Here is a 20,028-nt window from a genome sequence, read left to right on the forward strand (position 1 = left end):
CTCTGATGCAACAGAATTTCAAGTTTCATGGACTTCCATTGGAAGATCCTCATCAGTTCTTAGCAGAATTCTTGCAAATCTGTGACACTGTCAAGACCAATGGGGTTGATCCCAAGGTCTACAAGCTTATGCTCTTTCCCTTTGCTGTAAGAGACAGAGCTAGAACATGGTTGGATTCACAACTTAAAGAAAGCCTGAACTCTTGGGAAAAGCTAGTCAATGCCTTCTTGGCAAAGTTCTTTCCACCTCAAAAATTGAGCAAGCTTAGAGTGGAAGTCTAAACCTTCAGACAGAAGGAAGGTGAATCCCTCTATGAAGCTTGGGAAAGATACAAGAAATTGATCACAAGGTGTCCTTCTGACATGCTTTCAGAATGGAGGATCATAGGTATCTTCTATGATGGTCTGTCTGAACTGTCCAAGATGTTATTGGACAGCTCTGCTGGAGGATCTCTTCATCTGAAGAAGACACCTGCAGAAGCTTAGAAACTCATTGAAATGGTTGCAAATAACCAATTCATGTACACCTCTGAAAGGAATCCTGTGAATAATGGGACAAGTCAGAAGAAAAGAGTTCTTGAGATTGATACTCTGAATGCCATATTGGCTCAAAACAAAATATTGACTCAGCAAGTCAATATGATTTCTCAGAGTCTGTCTGGAATGCAAGCAGCAACAGTCAGTACCAAAGAAGCTTCATCTGAAGAAGAAGCTTATGATCCTGAGAACCCAACAATAGAAGAGGTGAATTACATGGGAGAATCCTATGGAAACACCTATAATCCTTCATAGAGAAATCTTCCAAACCTCTCATGGAAGGATCAACAGAGGCCTCAACAAGGCTTCAACAACAATAATGGTGGAAGAAATAGGTTTAGCAATGGCAAACCTTTTCCACCATCTTCTCAGCAACAAACAGAGAATTCCAAGCAGAACCACTCTGAATTAGCAACTGTAGTCTCTGATTTAATTAAAACCACTTAAAGTTTCTTGAATGAAACAAGGTCCTCCATTAGAAATTTGGAGGCACAAGTGGGTCAGCTGAGTAAGAAAGTTATTGAACTCCCTCCTAGTACTTTTCCAAGCAATACAGAAGAGAATCCAAAAGGAGAGTGCAAGGTCATCAACATAACCCACACGGCCGAACCTAGAGAGGAGGAAGAGGCAGTGACCTCCACTGAGGAAGACCTCAATAGACGTCCACTGGCCTCCAAGGAGTTCCCTAATGAGGAACCATGGGAATCTGAGGCTCACACTGAAACCATAGAGATTTCATTGAATTTACTTTTGCCATTCATGAGCTCTGATGAGTATTCTTCCTCTAAAGAGGATGAAGATGTTACTGAAGAACAAGTTGCTAAGTACCTTGGAGCAATCATGAAGCTAAATGCCAAGCTATTTGGTAATGAGACTTGGGAGGATGAACCCCCCTTGCTCACCAAAGAACTGGATGACTTGACTAGGCAGAAATTACCTCTGAAGAGACAAGATCCTGGAAAGTTCTCAATACCTTGTACCATAGGCACCGTGACCTTTGAGAAGGCTCTGTGTGACCTAGGGTCAAGCATAAACCTCATGCCTTTCTCTGTAATGGAGAAGCTAGGGATCCTTGAGGTACAAGCTGCAAGAATCTCACTAGAGATGGCAGACAATTCAAGAAAACAGGCTTATGGACTTGTAGAGGATGTCTTGGTAAAGGTTGAAGACCACTACATCCCTGCTGATTTCATAATCCTAGATACTGGGAAGTGTATGGATGAATCCATCATCCTTGGCAGACCCTTCCTAGCCACAGCAAAAGCTGTGATTGATGTTGACAGAGGAGAATTGGTCCTTCAAGTGAATGAGGACTCCCTTGTGTTTAAAGCTCAAGGATCTCCCTCTGTAACCAAGGAGAAGAAGCATGAAATGCTTCTCTCAATACAGAGTCAAACAAAATCCCCACATTCAAACTCTAAGTTTGGTGTTAAGAGGCCATCATCATGCTCTGAGTATCTGTGAGACTCCATGAGAGCCCACTGTCAAGCTACTGACATTAAAGAAGCGCTTGTTGGGAGGCAACCCAATTTTACTTATCTATGTTAAATTTCTATTTTCCATTGTTATTTCACGTTTTCTGTAGGTTGATGATCATGTGAAGTCACAAAAACAATTGAAAAAGCAAAAACAAACTGAAAAACAGAATAAAAAATAGCACACCCTGGAGGAGAATAAAGAATAAAGATGTTTCAAAATAAAAATTTTTGGGAAATATGCTCATGTGAAAGAAATTAAATTACCATGTGCATTAAAAAAATAGAAAATAAAAAATAAAAAATAAAAAATTTTAATTATTTTTCAATATTTGAATAAAGGGGACACCAAAGGATCCCCCAAATGCAAATAAAGCAATGCACATGGGATAAAAATAAATATTGAGGCATGAGCATGTAACATCAAAGTGGGAAAATATGGAAAAATAGGTAAAGCAGCTTTGCTTTAGAAAGTATGTATGTTAGGTGAGATCTTAGACTAATTAAGGATTCACTTATTAGCTCACTTAACCTTATACATATACCCTTACCTTTACCTTGGCCCCATTACAACCTTAATTAAAGACCTCATGATTTTTGGTATGTCTATATTCTATAATTGTTGATTGGTTAGATGAAGAACAAAGTTATAGAAAGTAAGAATAAAAAGAAGAATAGAGTGATTAACCCAATAAACACTGAGTGATTAGAGAGTAAACACAAAATCTAGTGAGGGTTCAATAGCTCATTAACATATATCTCTGTTTAAATTGTTAGTTGTCTTGCAAGTTTTTTAAAATGTTTTTCTCTCCCATCTCAATTGTAAAGGCACTTTATCACTATCTAAGGCTTGGCTATATATATACATGACTCCTTGAGAATGTGAATTAATTTAACTACATGCAAGCTTTATATTCAAGTAAATAAAAATTAGAATTGCATGATGCATCATTCATCTAGGTAGTTGCATTTAGATTAGATTGCATTGCATGACATTCCACCACTTTAACCTTACTTTTTACCTTGGATTTAGCATGAGGACATGCTATTGTTTAAGTGTGGGGAGGTTGATAAACCCATATTTTATGATATATTTTGTGCTTAAATTGAGTGATTTATTCAATCCTTCACCCACTTATTCATATTAATTGAATGGTTTTACTTTCTCTTCCTTATTATGTGATGTATGTGAAAAACATGTTTTCTATGCTTTAAAATTAATTATTTTTAATTACCTTTATTTCCATTCGATGCCGTGATTAGTATGTTGAGTAGTTTTAGATCTTCTAAGGCAGGAATGAATTAAAGAATGAAAAAGGAAATATACACAAATGGAAGGAAAGCACAAAACGGAGTTTCTAAAGAAACTGGCATCCACGCGATCGTATGGACGACGCAACCGCATGCCAAGCGCGAATCAACAGCGATGCGGCCACATGACTGACGCGACCGCGCGCCTTAAGCAAAACACATATGACGCGGCCGCATGACTGACGCGACCGCGTGACAAGAAAAGCTCCGAATGACGCGACCGCGTGACCCATGCGGACGCATGACAGAGGCCACGCACCAGAAATTACAGAAAATACTCCCAGCGATTTCTGAAGTCTTTTTTGGCCCAAATCCAAGTCCAGAAGGCATAGACCAGAGGTTATAAAGTGTGGGAATGCATCCATTCAAAGAGAGCTCGCCAATTAGTTACTTTTCATTATTTAGATTTAGTTTAGAGAGAGATTCTCTCTCTCTTTTAGGATTAGGATTTAGGACTTCTCTCTTTAGGAGTAACTCTCGATCCCAGGTTTAATGTTCCTTTACTTTAAGCTTCCCTTTTACTTTTGTTCATCCCATTACTGTAGATGATTATTTACTTTGCAATTTGATTTATGAATTCTTCCATGTTACAAACTACTCTTTTGAATTAATGCTATTTGAGGTATTTTAGTTTAATATTGCTTTCTTTTATTTATGCTATTATTGCTTTTACTCTGAAGACATTTTTATTCCAGTAGATTTGCTTTTTCCCCTTTTGGTTTTGGTTAAGAAATTAGTAACTCAGGAGTTATCAAACTCAACATGATTGATAATTGTTATCTTTGTTAATTGAATTGAACTTCAATAATCTCAATCTTTTCTTAGGAAATAAATAGGATCCGAAGATCAAACCAATTAATCCCTTGACCTTCCTTTATCTTAGTAAAGGCTAACAAAGTGGAATTAAGATTCAATTCTCATCATCATTGATAAGGATAACTAGGATAGGACCTCCAATTTCTCATACCTTGCCAAAAGTTTATTTTCCAGTTATTTATTTATTTTAATTGCTATTTAAATTATTTGTCATATTTGTTCCTCATTCTTGAAACCCCGAATTTACAATCTCCATAACCAATAATAAGAACATACCTCCCTGCAGTTCCTTGAGAAGACGACCCGAGGTTTGAATACTTCGGTTAACAATTTATTTAGGGGTTTGTTACTTGTGACTACTAGAACGTTTGCAAGAAAGGTTTATTGCTTGGTTTAGTAACTATACTTGCAACGAGTATTTACTATAACTTCTAAACCATCGATCTTCTAGCTCTTTCAGCGCGCTCTCAATTGCGTTGCAAAGTAGACATCTTGGACTTTCCAGCAATGTTTAATAGTCAATACTTTGCCCGAGATTTGATGGCCCAAACTGGCGTTTAAACGCCAGCCAGAGACCTTTTTTGGCATAAAACGCCAGAACTGGAGTTAAACACCCAAACTGGCATCCAAGCTGGCGTTTAACTCCAGAAAATGCCTATGCACGTGTAAATCTCAATGCTCATCCCAAGCACATACCAAGTGGGCCCCGAAAGTGGATTTCTGCATTCTCTGCACTTAGTTACTCATTTTCTGTAAACCTAAGTTACTAGTTTAGTATAAAAACTACTTTTAGAGATTCATTTTGGGAACTTATGACATTTTACATCTCATATTGTATCTTCTACGGCATGAGTCTCTAAACCCCATAGGTGGGGGTGAGGAGCTCTGCTATGTCTCAATGGATTAATGCAATTACTATTGTTTTCTTTTCGATCACGCTTGATTCTATTCTAAGATACTCAATCGTACTTCAATATAAAGAATATGATGATCCGTGACACTCATCATCATTCTCAAATTTATGAACGTGTGCTTGACAACCACTCACGTTCTATCTGATCTCAATGTAGTCATTGGGTGACAGCTTGGGTGCGTATCTCTTGGGTCTCTGATCCACGGATTTGACTTGTCTCTCCTGACAACAGAGCATTCAAATCCATGAGATTAGAACCTTCGTAGTAGAGGCTAGAACCAATTGGCAGCATTTCTGAGATCTGGAAATTCTAAACCTTGTCTGTGGTATTCTGAGTAAGATTTGGGATGGAATGACTGTGACGAGCTTCAAACTCACGAATGTTGGGTGCAGTGACAGTGTACAAAAGGATAGAGAGATCCTATTCTGACACAAGTGAGAACCAACATATGATTAGCCGTGCGGTAGCTGTGCCTGGTATTTTTCATCCGAGATGAGAGATCTGACAGTTGATTAGCCGTACAGAAACCGTACCTGGACCATTTTCACTGAGAGGACGGATGGTAGCCATTGACAACGGTGATCCACCAATATACAGCTTGCCATGAAAGGAAGCCATGCGTGTTTGGAGAAGAAGACAATAGGAAAGCAGAGATTCAGACGACAGAGCATCTCTGGAACCTCAACCTGTTCCTCATTACTGAATCACAAGTATCATTCATTTCATGTTATTTACTTTTCATAAACAAAATCATTTTTATCACTAATCTCCTGACTAAGATTTACAAGATAACCATAGTTTGCTTCAAGCCGGCAATATCCGTGGGATCGACCCTTACTCACGTAAGGTATTACTTGGACGACCCAGTGCACTTGCTGGTTAGTTGTGCGGAGTTGCAAAGGTGTGATTGCAATGCGTGCACCAAGTTTTTAGCGCCGTTGCTGGGGATTGTTCGAGTTTGGACAACTGACGGTTCATCTTGTTGCTTAGATTAGGAAAAAATTATCTTTTTGGTTTAAAGTCACTAAATTTGAGTTTTTTATTATTGTTTTTGTTAAAATTTTAAAATCCTTGTTTTCTTTTTCTAGATTTTTTTCGAAAATTTTTAATAAATAGATAAAAACCAATAAACTAATGATTGAGTCTTCTGTTTGAGTTTAGTTTCATGTTTTAAGTTTGGTGTCAATTGCATGTTTTTATTTTCCTTCAATTTTTCGAATTGTATGTTCTTTTTATTCTCCATATTTTCGAGTTTTATGTTCCTTGTTCTTTCTTGATCTTCAAGTTGATCTTGTTTATTTTCCTTGTTTGATCTTTAGTTTCTCTTGTTTTGTGTCTTTCCTTGTTTTTCTTGTGTATTTTCGAATTATTGGTGTCCAAAATATAAAAATCTTTTAAGTTTGGTGTCCTTTGCGTTTTTATTTTCTTAAAGATTTCCAAAATTTGTTCTTGGTGTTCATCTTGATCTTCAAAGTGTTCTTGGTGTTCATCTTGACATTCAAAGTTTTCTTGTTTGTTTTCTTTGTTTTGATTTAAAAATTCTATGTTTGGTGTCATTTTATTGTTTTTCTCTTTCCTCATTAAATTCAAAAAAATATCTTTTCCTTTATTTACTCATCATTTTCGAATTCCTTAGGTTGACTTAGTCAAAATTTTTAAAATTTGGTAGTTTTTTGTTAGTAAAGTTAAAATTTCAATTTTAAAATTTATCTTTTTAAATCATTTTCAAAACAAATTCTTTTTCAATTTTCTTTTTATATTTTCCGAAAATCTTTTAAAAAAATTTTCAAAATTTTTTTCTTTTTTTTTTTATAATTTTCGAATTACTTGTCCTATTTTATTATTTTGATTGAAAAATTTTAAGTTTGGTGTTTTCTTGTTAAGAAAGTTTCAATCTTTAAAATTTTAAAATCATATCTTTTTCAAATCTTTTCTTTTATTTATTTTCTTACAAGTATCTTTAATTTTAAGACATATCTTTTTCAAAACTTCCTAACCACTTTCTCTCTCTTCATTTTTTGAAAATCCTCACCCACAAATTTTCAATTCTTTTTAATTAATTAATTAATTTAGTTTTCTAATTTCTTTTATTTCTTTTTCTTTTCTTAATTTTCGAAACTTGCATCAATTTTTTTATTTACTTTATTTTAATTTCTTTAATTTCAAAAAAAAAGGGGGAATAAAATTTTTATTTACAATCCACATCATCTCCCTTTCTCCATCATGGACCTAAATGGAAATGAACAGTCCAGAAGGACTCTGGGGTCATATGCTAACCCCACTACTGCTTCATATGGGAGTAGTATCTGTATACCCCCCATCAGAACCAGCAATTTTGAGCTAAACCCTCAGCTCATTATCATGGTGCAGCAAAATTGCCAGTATTCCGGTCTTCCACAAGAAGAACCTACTGAGTTTCTAACACAGTTCTTACAAATTGCTGACACAGTACGTGATAAAGAAGTAGATCAGGATGTCTACAGATTATTACTGTTTCAATTTGCTGTAAAAGATCAAGTTAAGAGGTGGTTGAATAACCAACCCACAGCAAGCATAAGAACATGAAAACAATTATTAGACAAATTCCTGAACCAATATTTCCCCCCAAAAAGGATGACACAGCTAAGGCTGGACATCTAAGGCTTTAAACAAGAGGATAATGAATTTTTTTATAATGCCTAGGAGAGATACAGAGAGATGCTAAGAAAATGCCCCTTTGAAATATTTTCAGAATGGGTGCAGTTAGACATCTTTTACTATGGGCTTACAGAAAAGGCCCAGAAGTCTCTACACCACTCAGCTGATGGATCTATATATATGAAAAAGACAACTGAAGAGGCTCAAGAGCTCATTGATACAGTTGCCAGAAATCAGCACTTGTACTCAAGTGGTGAGACCTCCATGAAAGAAGAGGCTGAGGCAGTATCCACTGAACTTAGTCCTCCAAAACAAATTGCTGAACTCAATCAGCAACTATTTTCTATAATAAAACAGTCAGCAGAATTTAAAGAGATGCTACAAGAAACCAAAGATGCTAACCAGAATATGGAAAAACACTTGAATCAGACAAGATAGCAGTTATCTAAACAGATAACAGAAGAATGCCAAGCTGTTCATTTAAGGAGTGGAAAGACATTGAATGTCTCAACTCAAAGCAGCAGGAAGCCAAGAAAGGAACATCTGACAGAGGGTGACCAAACCACTGCCCAAAATCTCTCTGAGGACAGTAGGAGCCCAAAGAGGAATGATTCTGGCGTTCAAACGCCAGAAAAGGGTCAGAAGTTGGCGTTGCACGCCCAGTGGATGGCCAATTCTGGCGTTCAAACACCAGAAAAAGGTGGCAATCTGGCGTTGAACGCCCAAAAAGTACCCAGTTCTGGCATTCAAACGCCAATGAGGGATCAGACACCTGCAAGTGCTGATAACAATCCCCTTAAGCAAGCATCTCCAACCACTTCTGTAGGAAATAAACCTGCAGCAACTAAGGTTGAAGAATATAAAACCAAGATGCCTTATCCTCAGAAACTCCACCAAGCGGAATAGGATAAATAATTTGCCCGCTTTGCAAACTATCTCAGGACTCTTGAAATAAAGATTCCGTTTGCAGAGGCACTTGAGCAAATACCCTCTTATGCTAAGTTCATGAAAGAGATCTTAAGTCATAAGAAGGATTGGGGGGAGACTGAAAATGTTTTTCTCACTGAAGAATGCAGTGCAGTCATTTTAAAAAGCTTACTAGAGAAGCTTAAAGATCCCGGAAGCTTTATGATACCATGCACATTAAAGGGTGCTTGTACTAAGATAGCTTTATGTGATCTTGGGGCAAGTATCAACCTGATACCTGCATCCACTATCAGAAAGCTTGGTTTGACTGAAGAAGTCAAACCAACCCGAATATGTCTCCAACTTATTGATGGCTCCATTAAAATTCTATCAGGCGTAATTGAGGACATGATTTTCAAGGTTGGACTATTTGCCTTTCCCACTGACTTTGTAATGCTGGAAATGGAGGAGCACAAGAGTGCAACTCTCATTCTAGGAAGACCTTTCCTAGCAACTGGACGAACCCTCATTAACGTCCAAAAAGGGGAGGTAACCCTGAGAGTCAATGAGGATAAGTTTAAGTTGAATGCTGTCAAAGCTATGCAGCATCCAGACACATCAAAAGACTGCATGAGCGTTGATATTATTGACTCCCTGGTGGAAGAGGTCAATATGACTGAGAGTCTCGAATCAGAGCTAGAGGACATTTTTAAAAATATTCAGCCTGATCTGGAGGAACCAGAGAAAACAAAAGAACCTCTAAAAACTCCTCAGGAAGAGGAGAAGCCTCCTAAACCCGAGCTCAAACCACTACCACCATCCTTGAAATATGCATTTATGGGAGAAGATGACACTTTTTCGGTAATCATAAGCTCTGCTTTAAAGCCACAGGAAGAGAAAGCACTAATTCAGGTGCTGAAGACACACAAGACAGCTCTTGGGTGATCCATAAGTGATCTTAAGGGCATTAGCCTAGCCAGATGCATGCCCAAGATCCTATTGGAGGACGATGCTAAGCCAGTGGTACATATTCCTAGCCGGATCGGCCATAAGATCTCTCCCCTTTTACGCCACACTAAGGAAGGAAAAGAGGTTTGAATGGACCACAGAGTGCGAGCAAGCTTTCCAGGATTTCAAAAAATTCCTAGGACAACCACCCATTCTTACTCGACCACGGGAAGGAGAAGCACTCATATTATACCTCGCAGTGGGAAGTCGGGCAATAGCCTCAGCACTAGTCAGAGAAGACGAAAGTGGGCAACAACCCATCTACTTCATCTGCAAAGCCCTACAAGGGGGCGAACTGAACTATCAAAAGATAGAAAAGTTCGCCTACGCTCTCATACTAACTTCTCGACGACTTTGCCCATATTTTCAAGCTCATACCATCAAGGTTCGGACTAACCAACCTATGAAAGGCATTCTACAGAAGACAGACTTAGCTGGAAGAATTCTACAGTGGGCAGTCGAGCTATCTGAGTTCGATCTTCAATATGAAGCTCGGACGGCCATAAAGTCTCAGTATTTGGCCGATTTCATTGTTGAGTACACTGACACCCCGGGAACTCCTACAAAATGGAATCTCTATGTAGACGGCTCTTCAAACAAAACCGAAAGTGGTGCGGGCGTGATAATAGAAAGCGATCAAGGAACCCAAATCGAACTCTCCCTAAAGTTCGAGTTCCCTGCTTCAAACAATCAGGCCGAATACGAGGCATTACTAGCCGGTTTGAGGCTGGCCAAAGAGGTTGGAGTTCAAAAGCTTATCATCTTCAATGATTCACAAGTGGTCACCTCACAAATAGCGGGGAGCTACCAAGCTAAGGACCCTACCATGAAAAAGTACCTAGACAAAACCAGGGAACAACTTGAACAGCTCGGGGAATATGAGGTCCGCCATATACCTCGGGAACAAAACGCTCGAGCTGATGCACTCTCAAAATTAGCCAACCCCAAACCAGGGGGCAATAATAGAAGTCTTATCTAGGAAATACTGTAAAGCCCATCAATTTCAGAGGAAGAAAAGGTCCTAGCCATATCAGGTCATGATCAAGGATGGATGACCCCCATAATCAATTACCTCAAATCAGAGACACTCCCTACAGATAAGAAGGAGGCGAAGAGGTTGAGATGAGAGGCACAATACTACACCATCATAAACAACACCCTATACAAAAGGGGAATTTCGACACCCCTATTAAAATATGTGCCGACCTCCAACACAAAGGAGGTTTTGGAAGAAATACACAGTGGCATATGTGGCAACCATTTGGGAGTGCGAGCTCTCTCTAAAAAAGTACTCCGAGCCAGATTCTTTTGGCCGACTTTGCAAAAAGAAGCAACCGAGTTCGTTAAGACATGCCCACCATGTCAGAAACATGCTAACTTCCACATCGCCCCACCAGAGGAGCTCATCAGCGTAACATCACCTTGGCCATTCGCAAAGTGGGGACTCGACCTCCTTGGACCCTTTCTCCAAGGATCATGACAAGTCAAGTTCCTTATTGTAGGGGTGGATTACTTCACAAAATGTATTAAGGCAGAGCCTCTAGCTAATGCCACTGCTCAACGAAGTCAGAAATTCTTATACAAGAATATTGTTACAAGGTTTGGGGTTCCTTACTCCATCACCACAGACAATAGAACTCAATTTACGGACACAGGCTTCAGGAAGTTGGTAGCAAACTTGAAAATAAAGCATCAATTTACATCCGTAGAATACCCACAAGCTAATGGACAAGCAAAAGCAGCTAACAAAGTCATATTGGTTGGATTAAAATGGAGATTACAGGACGCAAAGGGAGTATGGGCTGAAGAGCTCCCACAAGTCCTATGGGCATATCGAACAACTCCACACTCCACCACAAAGGAATCACCTTTCCGATTGGCTTACGGAATGGAGGCAATAATCCCGGTAGAAATCAAGGAAGGATCCCCCAGAATGATCTACTACAATGAAGAGGCCAACTCCCAAAATCAAAGGGAAGAGCTCGACCTACTTCCAGAAATCTGAGAAAGAGCTCGGATTAGGGAAGAGGCGTTAAAACGTCGAATGGCCTTAAGATACAACAGAAGAGTCGTCCAGCGAAGTTTCGCCCACAACGATCTCATTTTAATCCGAAATAACATCGGAACAGGTCGGCCAGGAGAAGGAAAACTCGCAGCTAATTGGAAAGGACCCTATCGAGTTATCGAGGTACTGGGAAAAGGCTACTACAAGGTGTCCGAACTCGAGGGGTGAGAACTACTAAGGTCGTGGCATGCCTGCAACCTAAGAAGGTATTATAGTTAGGAGGTAATAAAGATCTTAGGTCAAGGTGCACTCTTTTTCCTGAAAAGGTTTTTTAACGAGGCACCAAGCCAAGATCTGTAAAATTGCCTGACTTAGAGAGGTAAACACCCACATGTATATATTCTTGCCTATATGCCTATTTTCTATTTGAATAAAATTTTCCAGATTCTCTACAAAGTTTCTCTACCAAGACGCATTAATCCGAACGCAAAAATTCATCGCCCGATTACAAAGCTACAGGTCGGCAAGGTGAAAACCAAATTCACCGCCCGATCACGATGAAAATTGAATTCATCGTCCGATTACAAAGCTACAGGTCAGCAAGGTGAAAACCAAATTTACCGCCCGATCACGATGACAATCGAATTCATCGTTCGATTACAAAGCTACAGGTCGGCAAGGTGAAAACCAAATTCACCGCCCGATCACGATGAAAACCGAATTCATCGTCCGATCTCGACAAAGGTCGGCTGAGTGAGAACCAAACTCACCACCCGATTTCTACAAAATCGACAAGATGAAAAAGCGATAAAAACGGATTAATGCAAGAAGTTATAAAAAGTAATCAATAGAAAGAGGCCTGACGAGGTCTGAGTAAAAATGGATTGCTAAAAATAACTTAGAATGGACCGACATGAAGAAGTCGGACCAATCGACATGAAAGCTACAAAAGTTATAAAAAGTAATCCATAGAAAGAGGCCTGACGAGGTCTAAATAAAAATGGATTGCTAAAAATAATTTAGGACGAACCGAAATTAAAAAATCGGATCCACAAACCAAGGCGACAAAGTTATAAAAAGTAATCCATAAAAAGTGGCCTGACGAGGTCTTACTAAAAATGGATTACTAAAAATAACTTAAGAAGAATCGACAAGCGAAGTTGACCAACGAAAGCTACAGATTGGACCGACAAGAGAAGTCGGACCAACGAAAGCTACAGCTCGGATCGACATGGGATGTCGGACCAACGAAAGGCGTGCACTAAAAGGGACACAGCTCAGCCAAAAAAAGCCACGACCTCACGACAAAGCTACCAGAATTATTTAAAAAAAAGTGTTCTATGAGAATACTAAAATAGTCATCAAACAAGTCAGCCCCAAGGATCATATCGACAGAGGTCTGACAGCCGAATCTCGACACCCTACAGAAGGTCTACAGAAATCGCAAAAAGACAGCCAGCACGTCAAAGAAAACAAGGCTATTCTAAAAGCATTAAAAGCTCAAAAAGGTCACCTGAAGGTCGACCCCAAGAGTTCAAAGATATTCTTTATTTTTCCAAAATAAAGTTGCTAAGAAAAGCAACCAAAATGTCAGAAACGGAAAACACACCATGCAAAGTTACAAAAAATAAGAGTTCAAAATCCCACAAACCAGGCTAAACGAATACATAAAAAGTCACAAGGGATCCAAGGTCTCCTCAGCGGCGGCACCCTGGGTCGTTGAGGGAGGAATGATATTTATAGGAACCGCATCTACCGTCCCATCCCGCCGATTTAAGATTTGGACATCGGGGTCGGACTCGGGATGGCTGACCTCAGCAGCAGCAGTTGAAGAAGTCGCGGCAGTAGAAGCTTTGATCGACGGTTCTGGGAGAGGACCTTCCTCTTCATCTTCATCCGGCGCATGAACAATCTTACCATTTTCAACAATATTATCCAAACTAAAAAAATTCAGGTCGAGCTCGGGAGCAAGAACTCGGACCTAAGCTTTTAGGTTCTCATATGCATCCGTCACGCTGCCCACTAGATGGCCCTGAAGCTCAGCATAGTCAGCACGGGCCGAGTCAAGCCTCTCCCTGACCTCCAGCAACTCACCATAAGTACGGGTATAACTCTCTTTCGACTTCTTGGCCATCTCCTCGGCCAGATTCGCAGCAGCTTTCGCAGCAACAACCCTGGACTTTTCCTTCTCAACATCCAGTTCTAGCTTGATCACTTTAGCATCTAGTTCATCCTTCAAAGCCTTAATCCTGTCGAACTCAGACTTGGCTTCCAGCATAAAAATCTTCGTCGCATAGACGGGAGAGTCTTGGATTGAGCAAAACAAAGCTGCACCCATGTGCGCCATCCGAACACTACTACTGGTGATGAAATCCAGGTGGTGCTGGATGGACACGTCATCCATAGGAAGTCGGCCATAAGGGACAATCTGGTTGTCAACAAACCCCACAGCATCAAAGTCAGGGGAATCCAGGTCATAGGGCTCCACAGTCTTCTGCTTCTTAGGAGGAGGACTGGTAGCATAAGGAGAAGTAGCACCAGAGGTCGACCGGGGAGGATCCGAAGAAGCCAGGCGAACCTGGGGAGTTGGTATGACTTTTCTCGACCCAGAAGGATCCGAGGTCGACCTCTTCTGAGTAGCCTTTGAAGATTCCTCCCCAGAACCCTTAGCCGAGATGTTCTGGACCGCAGTCGCCTTCCTCGCCCTCTTAAAAGCCTTCATGGAATCAGTGGTCTTCACCATCTCTGAAAAAATAAAGCAGCAAAACCAAAGTTGCAAATAAGAAAGAGGTGGATTGATAAAATAAACAGATAAAATAAAGGAAAAAGACAAGACTAAAAAAGAAATCGGTAGCTACCCAAATCAACTTGAAGAAGGGAGGGATCCCCCAAGAATCTCTTCGTGTCAAGATGGGGAGGCTCCTCCCAATTTTCCTCTAGTACATGTACAAAAGCCTACTCGATTTCATCTAGCATTTCCCAAGTATACCTAGACACTACCACATTCTTTTGCCAGCATAAAGGGAAGGCTAGTTCATTATTTTGGTCCAAGAAGAAAGGCCGAGCTCCTTCAACAGCTCAGACCTTGAAATAGACGTTCTTAAAATCCCTAAAAGACTCGTCATACATAGAAAAAACTTTCTTTCCCTGGGCAGGTCGGAAAGAAATCCAGGAAGCCTTCTTCTTAGCTGCCTCAGGCTTCGTCAAAACAAAAAGGTAAAGAAAGAGAGTTTGAGAAGGTCGGACATCCAATTCTTGGCACAACAGTTGGAAGATTTTTATGAAGCCCCACGAGTTCGGGTGAAGTTGAGAAGGAGCTTCGTTGCAGGACCACAACAGGTCGGTCTCAAAGGAAGTAAAAGGAATGGTGATGTTCATTTGGCTAAAAAAGTAATCATACGCATAAAAGAAGGGACGTTCCCCCCGAGTCAGAGAAGGAAAACAAACTCTCTCCTCAGGGTCAGGCGCTACCAACTCGTAGTTTTTCTCCTGCTCTCTACTACTACAAATCCTATGATGCCTCCTAAGCCGCACACAGTACTCAAAATCGACCACGGAAACACACATCAAAACAAGGGAGTCCAGCCAGTCAGCATGCCATCCAGGACCTTGGAAGACATCTCGACAATATTTTTGCGAGAAGACATGGGTCAACTAGTCCTACAGTGAGAAAAAGGAAAAAAGGGTTACTAATCAAACAGCTTGGACAAAATAGGAGACATCTCGGACAAGTATGGAGATAACTCGGACAAATAGCATGCGAATGTTAAAAGACTCAGAAACAACAGTAAAAGGAAATCCCAGGACTCACACCAAGGTCTAAGGGCATCCTTTGGAGGCAATAACAAATCAAGGATCCAGATAAAATAAAAATCTCGCAGCATTAAGTCCTAAAAACACAAAGAAGATCAAAAGCCTTCTCTGACAAATGACGATCAATACAAAGCAGCAAACCATCAACATCAAGCATGTAGAAATCATAAAAAAGATGCAACCTTTTTTCAAATTCACAGTCCATTACTCCAAGATACAAACAGAAGAAGATCTACACATAAAGAAATCAAGTAAAAGAGGCAGAAACAAGCAACAAATCAAAGAAACCCTCAAGGCGCGCATTACAAGCACAACGACGCAGACAAGATTTAAACTTTCCAAATCCAAACAAAGATCAAAACTTTTTCATCCCCAAACAAACACAAGCAATAAAGAGAACGGCGTGAAAAGTAAAAGAGAGAGAGAAGATGAAAAACCAACTTGCAGTGGAAAGGAGATGATAAACGCTCAAAGACAAAGCAACCACGCCAAACAATCGCTTTCTGAGCAAAGAAAGAGGGAAGCGTGAAGAATGGAAAGATTTGAGAACAAAAGAATGAAACGCCAGCAAGGAGTCTAAGAGAAAGGTGAAAGAAGAAACTGGAGAGGCTTTGAAATTCAAATGAAGATACAAAGAGGGAAATAAAAGGAAAACGGCGAAGAGTTAATGAAGTATTTAAACCTTCGCATGTTTCCAAGGGAATGCAAAACACGTGTTGCAATTAAAAAGGAGTAAGACAAAACGCTCTGCATTCAAAAACCCATTAAGAGCTCTACAAAACGGGATCGACAGAACAAAAATGCTCGAGCTCGACTTCCTCAAAAAGGGTCAAAGTCTAGCAAAGACACGACCTCAAAAGAAAGACCGAGCTCAAGCAGGGGCACTGTTCATGCCCTAGGTCGAGCTGTATGACCCGGGCTGATTGAAGACAAGTTGACCGACCTCTTCAGGTCAGGATTACCTGACCTCCTCTCAAGGAGTTCGGCCAAATCACTATAAGAGCCCAAAGTAGGCCCAAATAAAGGAGCACAGCCCAAATCCAAAGGTGGCAAAGCCTAGAAAGATAAGGCGGCTCCTTAGAAGATAAGATGACTTCACTCAAAGATAAGATAAGATAAGATAACTATTTTATCTCCAGAAAGGTCACTCCACACTACTATAAATACATTGGAGCACCCAGGTATAACTCATACTCTAATTCTATAAAAAACCTGCTTAAATCCCATGCTAACTTAAGCATCGAAGTCTCTTGCAGGTACCACTACTGTTCATACCCTGGGTCAAGCTGTCCGACCCGGGATGTTTTACGACAAGTCGACCGACCTCTTCAGGTCAGACTATCTGACCTCTTAAAAGGTTGGCCCATGTCCGACCTCTTGGAAGGTTGGCCCATTTCCGACCTCTTCTCAAAGAGCTCGGCCAAATCGCCATAAGAGGCCCAAGCAGGCCCAAACAAAGGGACACAGCCCAATCTAAAGGCAGCCAAAGCCTACAAGGATAAAGGCGGTTCCCAGAAGATAAGATGACCTCACTTAAAGATAAGATAAGATAAGATAACTATCTTATCTCCAGAAAGGTCACTCCACACCATTATAAATACACTGGAGCACCCAGGTATAACTCATACTCTGATTCTACTAAAAACCTGCTTAATATCCTTGCTAACTTAAGCATCGGAATCCCTTGCAGGTATCCCTCACCCTCCGGTGACGAAGGATCAGCAGTGCAGCCAGTCCCACAAGTCGGACACGACAGCTCCGGCCGCCACTCACCGGCCGGACACATTAGCACCAACCAGTACAGGAGATCTCGTCCGAGATCGACCTCCGGTTTCAGGTAACCCCCGGAACAACTACCCTCCGATGACGAAGGATCAGCAGCATCTCCAGCTCCACCAGGTCTAACAAGTCGGACACAATAGCTCCGGCCACCACTGCAGATCTCATCCGAGATCGACCTACAGTTTCATGTAACCCTCGAAATACAGTGTAAATTTAATTGTGTTAAAATGATTCGTAATTTTACATTAGCTATAGATATATTATTAAACACCTGAATAATTCTCAATGTATAAGTATTTTTCAATCTTAGTTATAGATAATTTTATTTATTGTTGTTATTATAGTTATTGATAGATTTTTGCTATATAATGTTCCTATTAGTTATTATTAGATTATTTTGAATATTTTTGTGATTATTATTTAATTATGAATATTATTATTATTATACGGTTGTCATTCTTATTATTATATGGTTATTATTATTATTATTATTATTATTATTATTATTATTATTATTATTATTATTATTATTATTATTATTATTATTATTATTATTATTATGTTGTTGTTGTTGTTGTTGTTGTTGTTGTTGTTGTTGTATTAATATATTATTATTTTTTCTACTACAGCCTACCAGGAGTTTATTGTCCAGAAAACTTGTTCCGTAAAAAATGTACAACGAGATCATAGCAGTCGTCCTAGCATCAACCGAGTTCCATCATATTTTGCGATTAGGTGAAGTGAAAGGACATTCTGCACTATTGAGTGCTTTAGTAGAGCGATGGAGACCGGAAACTCATACATTCCACCTTTCTGTTGGCGAAATGAGTGTCACTTTAGAAGACATAACACATATTCTTGGCCTAACAATTAATAGGGACCCTGTGATAGGCAGAATGGAAAGCAGTCTCTCGTTCTTGGTGGAGACCTATATAGAAACTTTTGGTAGGCAACCCGATCCGCACGATCATACGTTAGGTAAGGTAAACCTAATATGGGCTCGACAACGTAGAGACATTGAATCATTAGATATCCAAGAATCTATCGAGCGGTATGTCTAGGCTCACATATTCTTCTTGCTTGGAACTATTGTATTTCCAGACAAATTGACCAATTCTGCTAACTCGAAGGTCTACGACGCAATTTAGGCAACAATTAGATCACATGGGTGTAAACAACGTACGTGCTAACAATTTCTGCTAAGAAATTTTTTATGTTTAATAATTTAACTGATTGTCATTGTATTTATTGTTGTGTAGTTTATATGGTGGCTATATATGGGAGTTAATGTTCCTCAGGACCTATCCTTACAACTGTGGGTGTGCTTCACAAAGTGCTCGTTGGTGTCATTTGAATGTATAGAATAGTACCCAACAGACCGAGTGAGACACCAATTTGGACTTGTATAACTTCCATTAGAGAAAGCATTCCAGATTAGGAAAGCTCAGTCCAGGCGGTTGATCGGAGCACAGTTCCATGACTGGAGGGAAAGGAACAGAATTTGGGTCGATATGTGGAACAATCAACGCTATGCTACGCTACAAATAGGAGACGAAACTGTCGACTTTCACCCTCTTTCGGTGTACTATAATTGGTACACAACAGTATGACAATCACTTAAGGTTGTCATAGAGAGTTTCGCATGCAAACCACGAGCGAATCAACCACAACTACCCCCGCCACCACCTAGACCGCACTAGTTTTCCCGTTATGAGCAACAACATCAATTTTGCCATTATGAAAAACAATATCAGTTTCTAGTTTATGAGTAGCAACATCATGATACGTGTTCAGAGTCCCCTAATTTATTATCTTATAAGTTTCTGGATTATGAGAAACAACCACAATATCTAGAGTATAAGCAACAACCATAGTTTCCAGAGCATGAGCAATAACATTAGTTTTCATCTTATGGGCAACAACATCAGTTTTTAATTTATCAACAACATCAATTTCATTTTTATCCACCACAACCACCACTTCAACAAGCAGAACCAGAACCAGAGCCGAAACCAAAACTGGAGCCACAACCACAACTGCAAGTAGAACCGTACACACCACAATAGGTAATTCCAACAAAAGAATCTTTCAGTTTGTTGAACCAATTTGGTGACATCAGCTTGTCTCAGGTACTAAGGAAGACCGAGACACTGTTTCATTTTTCTTAAGAAAGATCTGTTGCTTCTGAATCATCTGTTGGTCGTAGGTTCATCTCACCTTGTGCTAGTGACTTTAATATGGACCATCAAAACAGAGCCAACATTCACAAAGGGTTAAGCCACCATGTACTTTCAAAACACCGCATACGATATTGTCTTATTTAACCAAGTGTGCACAGGAAGAAGAGGGGTTCAGAGAAGGTGATATCCAGCACGATTATGGCCATGGTGGAGCGAGTTTTACAGATATAACTGCTTTTAGGATTCATGAGGGTAATGGAGATAGTGGTCAAGATGTGATTACTTAGGAGATTTGTGGGGATGGTGGAGCGAATGGCCAGGATGTGGGTGCTTCTAAGGGGCATTCATATTTTCTACAGACAGAGATTGTTCCACCGAAAAAATATACTCTATCTTATTTCGCCAAGAAAGGGAAGAAGTTTCTCAAGGACAAGCTCAGAAAGAAATAGATTGTTTGTATTCTTTTTAGTTTCTTTTATGTCTTGTATTTTTTAGGTTTTTGTACATTTATTTTTATGTCGTATATTTTCTTCTTATATTTTGTAAGACTCATGTTTGGCTACTTTTCTGCTAAATATTTTTAGCACAAAGAAAAATGCATACATAAAAGAATTCACATTCATAAATACATAAAAAAGTTACATA

At 39.7% G+C, this 20,028-nt stretch overlaps 1 non-coding gene across 1 annotated transcript; it reads right to left on the reverse strand.

The window, feature by feature from the left end:
* Positions 1 to 260: 260 nt before the first annotated feature.
* LOC148553915 (small nucleolar RNA R71) lies at positions 261 to 368 on the reverse strand. Its single transcript, XR_015892768.1, has one exon. It is a non-coding gene; the product is annotated as a small nucleolar RNA R71 (small nucleolar RNA).
* Between the last annotated feature and the right edge of the window lie 19,660 nt (positions 369 to 20,028).

The sequence above is a fragment of the Arachis ipaensis genome, chromosome B7 (assembly GCF_059453495.1).
Source record: "Arachis ipaensis isolate K30076 ecotype BB chromosome B7, ASM5945349v1, whole genome shotgun sequence".
Taxonomy (NCBI): Eukaryota; Viridiplantae; Streptophyta; class Magnoliopsida; order Fabales; family Fabaceae; genus Arachis; species Arachis ipaensis.